We start from the raw sequence: 12,128 nt of genomic DNA, 5'->3' as shown, positions 1-12,128 counted from the left end.
CATCTCAAGGATGAATGGACCCGTTGTATATTGACATTCCAACCTGGGGTATTCCATCTTGAGGATGACTGGAACCGGAGGTTGATTGGGCCTGGGGTATTCCAACCCGATGGGTGACTGGACCCATAGTATATTGGCATTCCAACCTAGGGTATTCCTTTGCGATGATGACTGGACCCGGAGGTTGATTGGGCCTGGGGTATTCCAACCCGATGGTTGAATGGACCCATAGTATATTGACATTCCAACCCGATGGTTGATTGGACCCGACATGATGTTATTGTATATGTTATTTGTTTATGTGTTGGTACTTTACGTGAACTCACTAAGCTTTGACTTACAGTTTTTAGTTGTGGTTTCAGGTACTTCGGATGATCGCAGGAAGGCGAAGGCGTGACCGTATATATCGTCTGTTTCATGTACTTTTGATCTATAAGATACTATGATATGGAACAATACTTTGAAAACAACGATTTTGTAAACTTTCTATGATTTGGAGTTGTTTTAAAAAGTTTAAATTTCTTGTGATTTTTATGCATGTTACAGTTCTTTTTTATTTTTAATTATATTTTTCATCTGTTGTTGTTGTGGTTGTTGCTTCTGCTGTAATTCTTGTTATTATTATTATTATTATTATTATTATTATTATTATTATTATTATTATTATTAACACAAAATCAATGTTCATTTAAATACAAGACGTATTTACGTGTAACAACTGTCCTCCTCCCATCATGATCATCATCATCTAACTCGTAATATCATCGTCCCCCAACCTCTACCATCGAGAAGATGAAGCACATTTTATGGATCAAAATCTAGATTGCTTAGTTAATTTTAGTAGAATCAAATCAAGAGCTTACAAGTTAAGATTACAATGCATATGAGTAATAAACGCTCACCATAAGAACCAACGTGTCATTTTCCTTAAAAATTTTAGCAGCGGATGAAGAAGTTCAAAGCTTTAAGAAAAACCTGAGAAAAAGAATTAAAACATCAAGAAATCCTAGAAAATTGAACACCATAAAACCCACAAGAACCAAAAAATAAAACAAACCTAAAATCAAAACCAATCAACGTACGAAAAAGTAGAACACAATGTGTAGACCTAATATCAAACTATGGTCAATCAAAGTTAGAACATCCAAAACATTGACAACAGAGTTGGGATTTTCAAAGTGGTAGACTTTGGTTTAATATTGAATGTGTTGGGCTTAATCCATTGGATTGAAGCGTAACTACAATCGAATGAAGACGGTCTAAATTGCACTTGCTTTATTGCCAAACTCTATAAAAAAATAGGAATCAAAACGAAACAAATCCGAACCCTTAAAAAAACCCAATTACGTCATACATATTTACCTAGATTAGGGGTGGCAAAATACAGAGTCGTGTTGTGTTTTTTTCTAACACGACACAATAACGTTTTATGTAACACAAACACGACACACCACGATGTCGTGTTTTTCTTAACTAACATGAAAACAGACCAATTAAAAAATGACAAACACGACACGAAATGACAAAGATAACTTAAAATAATCATTGGTTTATTTAATTAATACTTTTCAAAAGTACTTATTTATTTCCCAAACACTATTTAAAGCTTATAGAATTTTTTGAAAACCTAAAATATCAAAAAAAAAAAACATAGTTTGGAAAACAATCCTAACTACCCCTTAATATACCTGTTTCTCACCGCCAAATACTATATATTCCTGTAGTTAGCGAATTCAATCACTAGAAAAATGATGACTACCGCCGCAAAGACAATCTATAGGTGTTTGCAATGATAAAATGACCCTTTATCCCGTGGTAACATCTAAAATTTTCAATCCAAATTTTTTAATTTAAAACTAAACATCCCAATTTCATTCTAATTACAAATGAATAACTAATGTATAAGTTTGACAAAACAAAAAACCAAATATCAAAGTTGTAAAAGATAGTAAACATCATAGATGCAGAAGTCTCCAATGGACGAAATACAATCAAGTCGTGCCCTTCCCTTTGCTATTGGAACAACCTAAAAAATTTAAACTTAAATTGTAAGCATAAAGTTTAGTGAGTCCAACCAAATATCACATAATCAATTTGTCTATTTCAACTTAACGAGTTTGTTTCAACCTAACGGGTCTATTTCAACCTAACGAGCCTCACCCAACAAAGCATGTAAGGATACAAGCAACATGAAAGATCGTACTAGTTTATCATTCAATGACACCTAGTGTCCAATATAGTATAATGAGAAGACTTACTTCAATTAAAAAGCCGAATATCAAGCACTTTGAAGTCTCGCAACGACAACTACGCGAATCACCTAAACCAATAGAGTCTTAAACATTAGTATATAGCTAAAAACCTTCAAGTTTGACCAAAACTCAATGGTCAAAGTCAAAGTCAACGGTCAACAACAACCACGTTGCCACCCGCTACCTGGTCACGCAATAGTCACTATAAGCCAAAACGGTCGTAACTGGATCTTATGACTCGTGTCACGACCTACAACACACCGTGCCGTGGTTTACGGTAAAAAGCCAACTTTCGTGTAAGGTCATAGTCCAGTAAGACCAAGGCTTTAAGCTTATAGATCATGTCGAAATAAGGACCAACTTTATCCATTAACATACATCAAGCCATCTTAATACCAACCCTAGATCTAGATTAAGCTCTTATTTCTCCAAGGCCCTACATGGAACAAAATGGAAGATACTAATCTTAGTCTTGCACTTTTAGGGGTCCAGAAGACCCCAAGACTCAAAATTTGACCCTAGAATATGCCAAACTCTACACAAATCCCATAGAAGAGTCCAAAACAATCATTAAATCGTGAATCTAAACATATGAAATTAACAAGTTCCAAGCTTGAAGACTTACATAGGTCCAAAGCAAGGAAATAAGGTTGATACTTGAATGGATCTAGAACCTTGGCATACAAACCACCTTCTTCTTCTTCTTCTTCTTCTTCTTCTTCTTCTTCTTTTTCCAGGAGCAGTCCAAGGCTTCAAACACCAAGAAACATACACATAAGGTTTCACACCCCTGAACCAAGGATGGCGGAAACGTCCAGGGATGGAGGACTTCATGTGTAGTATCATAACAACAATGGTAATAGTGATGAAAGTAAACACAACCAACATATATATAATTGAAAAAGTTACATCATTGTATGTATTACATGTTTCAAATTCAATTACAATATGTTGACAAAATAAGATAAGTTTGACGCCTCAACGTCCCATCCTCAAAAGTATTTTGTTACCTGTTTAGCGATTTCCTGAGAATACAAGCAGTTTGAAAAAGTGTCAACACAATGGTTGGTGAGTTCATAAGAGATTTTATTGGAGAATTAGACCGTTTTCCTTGTAAAAATGATATGATATGTATTCAGAAAATCCGATATTTTCTTTATAAAGTTTATGTAATGTAGTCACATAACCGATGACCAAAATGTATAAGTAACCTTTCTTATTAAAGGAAAATGAAATGTGCTTAAATTGACATAAACGCACTTGAATTAAATGATGTTCCCGAAACTTCTATTGTTCGTTAATACTTGATGTATATGTAGTCCTAAGTCTTAGGACCGAGAAAATAACAAGTATCGTCTATACTTAAAGCTATAAATGTGGTTTCAAATGATGTGTAGTCATAAATACCAAAAACCGAATGTAGACAGTAATATCGGTACTTATTGAGATAAAAGTGATTTTTAAAAACCGACATAAAAACCCATTAAAGTTTTATAAAAATCCCGTAAACTTTATGTATTGTTATATCCTTATGTGAGCCGCTATAATCATACTTAAGACTAAATGAACCTGCCACGACGTTTCTCAGGCGTCGAAGAACTGAAATGACAATTATCACCCGTAGACCTGCAGGTCCAACTGTAGCTAGCAGCAAGGTGTGGGGTGTCAAGCCCAATATAGATCTATATACAACTATCACGTTCTCCCTCCAGGAGACTCTGATTATAACGTACAGGATTTTATATTCCGCACTCGGACGTACGAAAAGAGAATGTCTCACAATTTAGGTTAACAAGTTTACAAGTTGTATGCGGGAGTGTAAAACCTTTCTGTATGAATGTACCCTTCTCGTACGTGTGTGTTATGTGATGTATTGAAAACTATACCTATTATAGTTTTATCCAAAACGTTTGTAATATATAAGAACTCTTTTATGAAAAGGTGTTAGGATTATGAAATCCATTAAACTATGCTTATTATAGTTTATATGTATGTATACGTGTTCTAAATGAATGAATAATCTTATCATGAGTGACTTATTTTCAGTTTAAGATGATAAAATTTACAACATATCACATTCAATACTTAGAACTTGACATTATACACTTTGCTCAACACAATACAAAGTGTAGTAAAAATTACAAGCTGTTAACAAATTTTCAGCCTTTCTACACTGTTTTTGAAACTTTATAGAAAAATCATACGAAGTCGAAAACTAAATCCGTAAATTCTGGGAGTTCCCAAAATGTGTCTAGTTTACTCATAATTTTTACCATGATTTTCAATGACCTGCAACTTAGGTTAAAAAGTCCATAATCACAGACTGGTCCGGATTGGTGTTTGAAATGATAGGCAGTTTTGTAAAAATCACCATAAATTGTAGAAAAATCGTATGGAGATGTGCAAGTAGTCATTTTAAAGCTAAGAAGTGGAACTACATGCACCTAAAACAGTTTTGAAAACTAAAATGTTTAAGGTGTCCAAAACAGTCCGTGAATGGAGTCCAACTTTTCTGATGAAAGCTGTTAGAAAATTTTAGTTATGTTGTTGGTGTTTTAACTTGTATTCCCCCCCTAAAAACTTAAGAAAACATGAAAATGTAGGGGTATGAACTCACCTTGTGTGATTTCAGTAGATAAGTGTTGAAGAAAAGAAGTGTTCAACCCAAGAACACTAGAAGGATCGCTTGAAGATTCGAAGCTCTAACACAAATATAATGGAGTTTGTGTAAGATATCCATGATTTGAGTGGAAATAATTGAGATAATCATAAAGGAAATGGATTATGCTTACCAAAGGTGGAGGAAACTCTCAAGATCAGCCCTTGAATCTCGGATTTCTAGAGAGAGAGAGTGAGAGAGAAAGGAGTTTGATCTTCTTGTGAAATGAGAACAAATGAGAGAAAATGGGGAGAGAGGGTGAATATCGAGCTCTCAAAGCATGGAGATGGCTTGTGAGGGAGGTAAAAAGTACAAGGTATGGTGGGGAGGAGTGTGGGTTGTCATGGAGTGGGTGTGGGGGTTGCTTGCGTCATAACTAAGGTAAGGTCAACACTCTTCTTTTTGTACTACTAACTCCTTTTTAAATAAGATTTTATCCTTAAAATGTGATTAAATCATTAATTTAGGGGTCTTATAATTAAAAATAAAGTTTTGGGTGAAAATCCCATGTTAAAATAATTAAAAATGGGTTTAAAACGCAAAAATACGCAAAAACGGGGCGAAAAATGTAATTTCCAGCGAGTTTCTTCGGACCTAGGCCGAAGCTCGGTCCCTAGGCCGAAGTCCGGTCAGGCGGGGCTTGGTTCGGATGCGGGTGGCTGGTCTCGGAAGCGAAGGCGCGAGCCAGAAGAAGGGGCGAGGCGAGGGTCTGGTCCGAGGCTCGGTCCGAAGAGGAGCAGTCCGACGCGAAGGCAAGAAGCGAAAGCAGGTTCGGTCTGAAGGGAGGCCAGAACCGAAGGTACTGTTGTGAACAGTAATGAACAGTACTTTCGGTTCGGACCTTTCTTCCTTGCATGGTTCGGTTCGGACCTTTCTTCCTTGCATGGTTCGGTTCGGATGAACAGTACTTTCGGTTCAGCTCATGAACAGTACTTTCGGTTCGGACCCTCATGAATAGTGCTTTCGGTTCGGTTCATGAATAGTACTTTCGGTTCAGAGGGTTCGTTTCCTTAAGTCCGTTTTTCGCGTAGACTTCCGTTCTTGGGCTATTTTTCGCCAAATTCGAGGGTCGGGATGCCCCGAGTGATTATAGAAAGTTGGGAGAGATTTCGAGAGAGATTTGAGAGAGATTCCTCGTTCTCAGAGAGATTTGGGAGAGATTTGACGTACTTGGAGAGATTTCGCATACGAAGAGATATGTGGGAGAGATTTCACATACTTAGAGAGATTTGGGAGAGATTTGACATACTTGGAGAGATTTGGGAGAGATTTGACATACTTGGAGAGATTTCGCATACAAAGAGATATGTAGGAGAGATTTCACATACTTAGAGAGATTTGGGAGAGATTTGACATACTTGGAGAGATTTCACATACAAAGAGATATGTGAGAGAGATTTCACATACTTAGAGAGATTTGGGAGAGATTTGACATACTTGGAGAGATTTGGGAGAGATTTGACATACTTGGAGAGATTTCACATACAAAGAGATATGTGGGAGAGATTTCACATACTTAGAGAGATTTGGGAGAGATTTGACATACTTGGAGAGATTTGGGAGAGATTTGACATACTTGGAGAGATTTGGGAGAGATTTGACATACTTGGAGAGATTTCACATACAAAGAGATATGTGGGAGAGATTTCACATACTTAGAGAGATTTGGGAGAGATTTGACATACTTGGAGAGATTTCACATACAAAGAGATATGTGAGAGAGATTTCACATACTTAGAGAGATTTGGGAGAGATTTGACATACTTGGAGAGATTTGGGAGAGATTTGACATACTTGGAGATTTCACATACAAAGAGATATGTGAGAGAGATTTCACATACAAAGAGATATGTGGGAGAGATTTCACATACTTAGAGATATTTGGGAGAGATTTGACATACTTGGAGATAGAGTGAAAACGATTGAGAGTGTTTTCGTGTGTGATGAATGAGAGTGTTCGGCTTCGCAATGCAAGGTCTTTAGACCCCGTCGTGCCATGATTTAGGATCTTACGCACTCCCTATGAGTATGCAACATTGTATTATTGTTTTTGTTCATTGTTTAGCACTAATGCTAAGGAAATTTAAACACATGAACTTTCCAAGTGGTGTTTTCTCATTAAAATAGTGAGTTATACAGTAATTACATAATATAATCCCTATCATACAAGGCTTTAAATCGAGTTGACCGGTTTGACTCGTTGACCTTGACCGGCTTAGACCTGACCCGATTTTGACTATTGTCACATAAGGGCACACTAGGATTAGGATTTCATTCTTGAGGGTAGAGGTTGAGAGAATCAACAAACCCTAGAAGTTAGTGCACTTATATAGGGCCCAAAGCACGAGATTTAGGGTTTTGTGCCAAGCAGCCACTGTGGCGCGGATCACCACCTTATCGCGCCATAGTTTTAAATGACATTACCACATCGCGATCTCCAGAAGTCGCATTGCGCCAACTAGAAAAATCCTAAAACCCAAACTTTAATTAAAATAACCTTGAAGTATCACATACCTTAATTAGGTGTTACAAATATTCACAATCGGGTGTTACAAATATTCAAAGTACTACAACAATATCTTTAGCAACACGATCAAATGAAAGTTGTTTGATTAATTACTAAGAAATGATTAAATATATATGTTAGGTGTATTTTATATACCTATTTTGCACATCTAATTCCGTTTTTTCATTGTATTTCAGTTCTTAATTTTTGCATTTACACTACAAGAAAATTTCGATTTAGCTACGAAAAATTCCGTAGCTAAAAGTAAATTCCGTAGCTAAACCTAAATAACTACAGAAGTTGCTACGGAATTTACCAATGAGATTCCGTAGGTATATTTCTTGTAGCAAACTGTTTAGCTACAAAATTATAGTTCCATAGCAGTTTCGTTACGACGTTTATTCCGTAGCAATTAAACTACAACACACTTCCATAACAATTCCGTAACAATGGCATGCGTAGCAAATTCCGTAGTCATTTGTTCCGTAACAAATTCTATAGCCATTTATTTTGTAGCAAATTCCGTAACCATTTTTTCCGTAGCAAATTCCGTAGCCATTTGTTCCGTAATAAATTTCGTAGCCATTTGTTTCGTAGCAAATTCCGTAGCCATTTGTTCCGTAATAAATTCCGTAGCCATTTGTTTTGTAGCAGATTTCGTAGCCATTTGTTCCGTAACAAATACCGTAACCATTTGTTCCGTAGCAAATTCCGTAGTCATTTGTTCCATAGCAAAAGTAGGTTCCAAAACAAATTCATAACGATAAAATTATTCAACAAAATCCAATTAATATCCGTTGAAATATATAAAAATGCAATAAATTTAATTTTAATAGTTACATAGATTTTTATAGATATATTACATAACTGAAAATCCTTTTACATGGTTCCCTAATCATCAAAACTAAATATTCATTACAAATATTGTCACAAACAACCATAGATGCTCAACAAAAAAGGCACAACCTGCAAAATCAAATTTATAAATAACTTGATTAACATTCAAAACTCTTGTATGAAATCATAGCATCTTACTCTCACTTTAACCTATAATAGCAGCATACTTTCCTTTTTAACCCATCATAACATCTTACTTTCATTTTAAACATGTAAACTTACCAAAGTAGATTGCTATTATTTGTAATACTTTCCTTTTTAACCCATCATAGCATCTTACTTTCAATTTAAATATGTAAACTTACCAAAGTAGATTGCTATTATTTGTAATATATATTGATATTAACATAACTTTCCTTTATGACAATGATAGCAATGCACACATAAACATCTATAGTCTAATGCACACATAAAAGTAGCTAAAAAATAACATCAGTTCCCTAATCATAAAAACTAAATATTCATTACAAATATTGTCACAAACAACCATAGATGCTCAACAAAAATGGCACAACCTGCAAAATCAAATTTATAAATAACTTTATTAACATTCAAAACTCTTGTATGAAATCATAGCATCTTACTCTCACTTTAACCTATAATAGCAGCCTACTTTCCTTTTTAACCCATCATAACATCTTACTTTTATTTTAAACATGTAAACTTACCAAAGTAGATTGCTATTATTTGTAATACTTTCCTTTTTAACCCATCATAGCATCTTACTTTCAATTTAAATATGTAAACTTACCAAAGTAGATTGCTATTATTTGTAATATATAACATACCTTTCCTTTATGACAATGATAGCAATGCACACATAAACATCTATAGTCCAATGCACACATAAAAGTAGCTAAAAAATAACATCAGTTCTTCTATTCCTATGTTTTTTTAACCTGTTATGGAATTGTTGAGTTGTATCAGCTAAAAAAATGAAATTGCAGTCTTTTATTAACCCATATCGACTATTTCAGATAACAGTTCGTACTATCTATTTTAAAAAACAAAAGATCCATTTTTAGCAACGATTTTTTTTTAAAGAGTCATAATTTCATAACATGTTATCATTCCCTCCATACAATTTCAAAATTTAAATTTCAAACATTTCATTAATCTTTAAAATCTAAAACCAAAATTATAGAAATTATAAACTCTAACCTTATAAAGTCGTATCCTTTGATGCGTTGATATCGGGCCAAACAAATTTTGAAGTCTTCATTTCTGCTCTCCTCTCCTAGCGTCAGTTACACGTACGCATTCTTTGACATAATGCACATCAAAACATACCTGAAACATAAATTAAAAAAAAAAAACAAATTCAGATTATAAAAAAGGACATGCCTTTGCCTAATGTTTGATAATGAAGGGCAATTGTCTCAATATTACATCTATCTTTGAGTAGTCACGTAGAAGCTTTGTATTTATAACAACATTAGTAAGATCCATAAGTCTCACTATGGGAACGTTGCTCTAAGTCAATGCCTACAGAAATAAGGGCAAAATGGTCATTTATGATTTTGAGAACTAAGAATTGATTATGTTTTGCTTAATTTTAGGATTCATGTTTAAGATAATGAGATTGATTGAATTTGTTTTGAAAAAAGAACCTAAAAATACCAATTTACCCTTCAAGAGAATTACGTGAGCATTCCCAAGATTATCAAATTTCAAATATCAGGAAGCTTCAACAAAATCTCTGCTTTGTCAATATCTGCATTTCCCATTGCAAGACAAATATTGTTATTCAATGTTAATTCTTCTCATTGTATTTTGCGTTAACATATTGAAATTTTCTCATATAATATTAATTTTTTGCATTGTAATTTTTACATTTTTAACTTTACACAATTGAAAGTAAGTTGCTCATTACCTCTCATGGAAAAAGTCACAAACATATTTCAACATACAAAATATAGAAAAGGAAGAATATAAATCAAGTTTTTTTTTTTTTTTTTTTTTTTTTTTTTTTTTTTTTTTTGTCTCTTTTACATTTTAGGGCCTAAATTGAATAAACGTACAAGGCCCACAAACTGTCAGCACCAACTCCGTGAAGAATTAGCAAATGAAAGGGTAGTTATGTCTTTCCATAGATTTAATTAGGTGCAGGAAGTTGGTTACAAAACCTATCAGTTGGATAGAAAGTTAGTTATAAAGGGCATCTTCAGTTGAAATCAGTTTTAACCATCAAAAGTGTAGAAAACATTTGTAGCCGTGTCATATATGTTGATAAAACGGGCTGTAGTACAACTTTTTGCATCAGAATGTCCTCAAAATACAATCAATTTATTCCCGAATCAACTAAAAAAATGTAGAATGATAACAAAAAAAAAATAATAAGAGAGTCAAGTAAAATGATCTATTTGGTCATACCTGTTGACAAAGCATAGCATCCTGGGTTGCAGTTCTATATTAGTAGAATTTCCCAAATACTGCTCACCACTTGAAGTTCCACCTATCTGAGAGGTATTGAATTTTTATAAAAAGATGAAAACCTTCTTTCAAGCATTTTATCAAACAGTTGGGGTGTCTAATACAGAAGTAGCAAAGAAACAACAAATCACAACAACCACGTATTACCTCCTTTAGGTACTAAACAATTTTAGCTGAGTTATTTTAATAATATCAAATTTAATATGAAAAAGTAGACAATTTTTTAGAACAAGTTATAGATTTTGCTGCACTTTACAACTAAGTATCGGATTCATCATATATAATGTCATATAACCATATGAGAAGGAATGCCTAACCCCAAATCAAGTTATTCAAGCATAATCCTTATGTAAGATGTCCTCGTTATTTGGCAGTCACACTAAAATAATCCATTTCAATTAATAAACTTGAATCATACGGTAGCAAATCATGAAGGACGAAAAAGTAGAAAATGAGTTAAATGAAAACCGATCGAAGGAACTTTTGTACCCTTGAAATTGAAATTGATCTTCGGGGATGCTATCAATGAGATTCATTTGATAATATAGCAAAAAGGTTGGCTAAATGAAGGCTGGAAAAGTCACTGAGATTCATTTCTTAATAATCATTACATGGGTAACAAAAGCGACATATCCAATCAACATCAAAATTTAAGAACAATAGAACCTGATATTGGATATTGGATAGAGGTGATCGAATTCCGACAAAAAAACCGATTCCGATCCCGATCGACGACGACGCTTCCTTGAAAGACTGATTCTTGTCGAGATAGAGAAAGAAGCTGGAAGCGGTGCGTATTGTGGAGTGACAGAGCAAAAGAGATGAATAAAAGGTTGTCGAGGCATTGTAGGCATTTGCATGTTTTGTTCAGAATATCTGATACTTCCTTGATTTTTGAATTATTTTGTAGGCATTGCGGGTATATGGAGCAAAAGAGTTGTCGAGGCGAGCACAAATAATGGAGCACCGACGCTTTAGGTATAAATGAGAGAATATGGACCAGACGAGTTGTAGAAGGAAGATCAAAGACATAGCCAAAAGTCATTTCACTTCATCATAGCAAATGACTACGCCTAAAAAGCAGTCCATATTGCACCAACATGGATCATGTTTGTCCTTTCTGAAGGGAGAGAGCTAGAAGATTAAAGACCATTTGGAGTTTCAGCAAAAAGCGCGGTCGCGTGCCAAAAATCATGTTCAGGAGTGCAAAAAGCGCGGTCGTGAGTTTCCTTCGAGATTTTTCTGGGCAGTTACCAAATGAGCTAAAATAGAGGGAATATGGTCATTTTTTCATACAGACGGTTTTTGTATTTTCTTTAGACAACTTTTGAAGAATTTTGAAGACCTCTAGTCATTAACACTTTGAATTTCAGTTTGTAAG

This window comes from Lactuca sativa, chromosome 6 (genome assembly GCF_002870075.4).
Source record: "Lactuca sativa cultivar Salinas chromosome 6, Lsat_Salinas_v11, whole genome shotgun sequence".
In the NCBI taxonomy this organism is placed as follows: Eukaryota; Viridiplantae; Streptophyta; class Magnoliopsida; order Asterales; family Asteraceae; genus Lactuca; species Lactuca sativa.
Note: the sequence above shows the minus strand (reverse complement) of the source record.